Below are 4,448 nucleotides of genomic sequence, written 5' to 3'. Positions count from 1 at the left end.
TTGAGAATAATTAATGACCAATGATTATTCATTCCTGGTATTTAGTTGTTGTTGTTATTGGTGGTGGTGGTGGTGGTTGTGTGTGTGTGTGTGTGTGTGTGTGTGTGTGTGTGTGTGTGTGTGTGTTTTCTTTCTTTTTGTTTGCCCAGTGTGAGGCTATTTTCTGTCTTTTCATGGGTGTAGTTAAGTTCCTTGGGTTGGAGATTGGTTTCTATTATCTTCTGTAGGACTGGATTTGTAAAAACATGGAATTCTTCATGAATTTGCATGTCATCTTTGTGCAGGGGCCCTGCTAATCTCTGTGTGTCCAGTTTTAGTACATGGACTGACAATGTGAGCACCTGCCATGTAATTTGTAAGACCTGATATCAGCAGATTCTACAGGAAGAGTAATGGATAATTGTGCTAGATTTTTTTTATGTCAACTTAATATAAGCCAGAGTTGTCAAAGAGAAGGGAACCCCAATTGGGGCAGTCCTTGCATAATATTGGGCTGTTGGCAAGCATGTAGGACATTTTCTTAATTAGTGATTAATGAAGGAGGACCTAGCTTATTATTGGTTGTGCCATCCTTGGGCTGGTGGTCCTTGGTTACACAGGAAAGCAAAATGAGCAAATTGTGCAGAGAAAGCCATTTATCAGCCCTCCTCCATGGCTTCTGTGTCATCTCCTGCCTCCTGGTTCCTATCCCATTTTAGTTCCTTTCCTGGCTTCCTTCAATGATAGACTACAATGTGGAAGTGTATGCTGTTGTATAATATTTTGTTTGTGTTCTGACAAATAAAGCTATCCTGGAGATCAGAGGTTAGAGCTAGCCACTAGTTAACCATAGAGGTCAGACAGTGGTGGCTCATACCTTTAATCCCAGCACAGGAGGAGGAGACAGGAATATAAGGCAGGTGGAGGCAGAATCTCAGCTCCCCCATTTGGTCTGAAGATTCTCACAGGTAAGAAATTTCTAGTGGCTACTGCTCTGCTTCTCTGATCTTTCAGCTTTCACCCTCAATATCTGACTCCAGGGTTTTTTTTGTTAAGACTAATTAGGATTACACTTCATCTGGCACCCAAATGTTTGGCAAGAATTCCCACATAAAGCCTGAAAAAGCTTTAGAAGGATTCTTTTTTTTTTTTTTTTTTTTTTTTTTTTTTTAACAGACTCAAATATGAGTTCTTGTTAACTGCTTATTCTTGGGTAGGCTTTGTTTGCTAGCAGCAAGCAGAGGCACAACTCCTTTGATAGACAGCTTCCTGACTCGGTGCTAGCGCAAAAACCATATGGCTCTTTTCAGAAGCCCTGCTACTAAACACTTATATGGGGTTTATGAGCAACATGGACTCAGAAGTGCCCCAGAGCTGTGGAGGTAAGCCTGGCTCTCGCCAATGCCTCTGCCATGAAGCTGGGCTCTTGAGAAAGCAGGCAGAGCAGAGCCAATCATCAGGGCTCATGTGCTCAGAAAAAAAAAAATATAGATATGCAATAAAGATAGATTCAGGAAAAAAAAAAAGCCACCTCTAAATGGTTTACAGTATGTTTGAAAAATGTGCATAGGCTTGGGAGAGAGAAGAGAAAGGATAGAAATAGTCATAGATTGAAAAAAATGATTTAAAATAATAGTAAAGTTCCTAAGGAAATAGAGTAATAAAAATTATGATAAGCCATGTAAAGATGAAAAATACAGTCTGGACTCTATATTTTATAGTGTTGTCTTTGGAATTTTTGACTGCTAATGGTCAAATAACTGCTGAGAGACATTTGATTGTGAAAGCTACTGAATTAAACCATCCTATATATTTTAAAAATATCTTGACTTCAAATTTTAAGTCGAAAGATATGTTACTTTGGAAAAGAGATTCTGCTTTTATTTCCACAGGAAATGAGAGGCTCTGGATTCATTCTGGGTCAAGAAAAACCAGGTTTAATCAATGAAGAACCCCTGAAATTTCTCTGATAGGAACAGATGGCAGATGATGATCTCAGGGTGCTTCTGTTACAGTTTCTTCTTAGTTCTGCATTCAAAAAGGCCTTTGTTTGTGTTCTGACAAATAAGCTTGCCTATAATTTTTAATACAAACACCCAAGGCCAGATTTGGTGGTGCATTCCTATAATTTCAGCATGGGGAAACAGAAACAAGGGATTACCACAATTTCAATGCCAGCATGGGTTACCTGGGAAGTCCCAGTTTCAATGGTGGAAATGAAAGCAAATTAAGAAAACAAATATAAACAAACAACTACATTGTACTTAACTTTCACACTGCATAATCCTTATATTTGGCCCAGGTTATGCATTTGTCTTCAGCAATTTCCTTTTTATATGAAATGGTATGGTGGTTTATGGGGTTCATTCTTTAGATTTGGGGTTGGTTACAGGACTGTTAATATGGTTGAACTCCTTGATGGTAATATTATGGCTTTAAGTAACTTCAGTTCATCATTTGTTTTAATTTTTTTTCCTTTAAAATATTGTTTGGAAGAGGGAGTACTGTCTTTGTAGACAGTCTTTATCAGTTTTGTTGAAGATTCTGACTTCAAGCAAGATTGTGGGCTGGGGAGTTTCTTTCCATTTTATAATCTATTAAATTTATGTTTTCTCTATTGCCTTAGATTTATTGCAGTGCAGCTGCTCCATAAAATAAGATCTTGGTCATAAGTCAAATTTTTGTTTAAAATATGTTTTAATTCTAATAAAATATTGTGTAGAGAATATTAATTTGTTATTATTCTCATAGATATTTATCAACTACTGATTTTCAAAATACTCCCAAATAGTATATTTTTAAAATACCAAATAATATATGACAAACCTGCCAAAGTTCAGTGTACATGTGGATGATGTTTTAGTTTCTCAGCATTCACATGTTTCAAATTAACTTTATTTTCCTTATTAAAGATGATATAAAACTAGACCATGAAAGTACTTTAGGCTGTAGTAGGAAAACATGCTATTGTTCTGAACATTTTCTTTTCAAATCCCCTAAAATGAATTGTTTCTCTACAAAAATATGGACAACATCTTCCTAATAGCATCAATATCTTATTCTGGCATGCTAATGAAGTATTTATTTTTGTGTTTTTAGTAATCTTATTTTGGTAATGATTTATCTTAAATTAATATTCTTTCAAAACCTATTAATTTTGCTAATTTATGCATATATTAATAATGAAATTAGTAAGGATTTACATGGTTAACATATTTATGCAGAAGGTGAAATTATGGATCCTTCTTAGTTTAAACATTAATTTTTAATTTCTTCCTATATTTTTATGTAATGACTTTTATATCTGACGGAAAAAATCTGTTTCAAACTATCAATAAACTACTGCTGGTTTGACCATTTAGACATATGTAGATAATGCATCTCATATTGTTTGAATGGTTGTTCTATATTCAGTGGCCAGGGTAACTGAAGAGGGACAAGAATTACATGGAAAGGCAGCAAAAAGATGTTGTAGAATAATATTTTAAGATGTTTTACATTGTTTGTGCTGTGGAACATTTGTTTAATAATGTAAAGATGTGTTGCATTCTTTTATGTTGCTGTTTAACTCTGTGAGGCTATGTTACTGTGCCTGTCTAAAACACCTGATGGTCTAACAAAGAGCTCAAAGGCCAATATCTAGGCAGAATAGGTGGAGATGGCAGTCAGAGAGAATAAATAGGAAAGAAGGAAGAAAGAGCAGGAAAGCAAAGAAAGGGGGATATCAGGGGCCAGCCACCTAGCTACACAACCAGCCAGGGAGTAAGAGTGAAAGTAAGATTTACAGAAGTTAGAGAAAGGTAAAATCCCAGTGGCAAAAAGGTAGATGGGACAATAAAAGTTAAGCAAACCTGGATAGCAACAAGCCAAGCTAAGGATGAGCATTTATAATTAAGAATAAGCCTCATGTGTGTAGTGGTATTTGCCCTGCCCATGCATGTCCTTAGGGCCCGAAGTAGATGGTACTTCTTGCCCTTGTAAGTGACCTCTTAAAAGGAAAGGGAGAAGGGTCATGAGTCCCTTCTCCCTGCTTCCTGCTTCCTGGTCTGATTGATTCACCGGGTGGATTCACTCCAAGTTCTAGAGGATTTGTGGGCTCTGCAGCTGGGATCCCACTGTCTCTGATCCCAGGGGCAGGTGGTGAATAGACAAAGAACCAAATGGCATAGGCTCTGGGAGGTTGTAAGCAATCTCATTCATTAAACAAAGGACTGAGGTATTTATATGTGTAGCTGCTTCCAGCTGCTATGGTATTTCCTGATTGGTTATGGATCTTACATTGCAGTTGTCATCTTGGGGTCCGGTTTCAGGCTCCTCTAGGTCAGGATACTATTGCATGTGTCAGAGCTCTCTGTTTGCTTAAGGCATGGCCCAGTGCTTTCAGCCTTACCTGCCTCAGAGGATGACTTCAGCTCTTTACTAGGTTCTGTGTTCGTGAGTGTATTTCCTCAATTTATATCTTAATAAAT

At 37.1% G+C, this 4,448-nt stretch overlaps 1 non-coding gene across 1 annotated transcript; it reads right to left on the bottom strand.

The window, feature by feature from the left end:
* Positions 1–239: 239 nt before the first annotated feature.
* Positions 240–341, bottom strand: LOC114690590. Its single transcript, XR_003734103.1, has one exon. It is a non-coding gene; the product is annotated as a U6 spliceosomal RNA (small nuclear RNA).
* Between the last annotated feature and the right edge of the window lie 4,107 nt (positions 342–4,448).

The sequence above is a fragment of the Peromyscus leucopus genome, chromosome 16_21 (genome assembly GCF_004664715.2).
Source record: "Peromyscus leucopus breed LL Stock chromosome 16_21, UCI_PerLeu_2.1, whole genome shotgun sequence".
NCBI lineage: Eukaryota > Metazoa > Chordata > Mammalia > Rodentia > Cricetidae > Peromyscus > Peromyscus leucopus.
The sequence above is the reverse complement of the archived record's forward strand: the minus strand, read 5'-3'. Positions and strand labels throughout refer to the sequence as shown.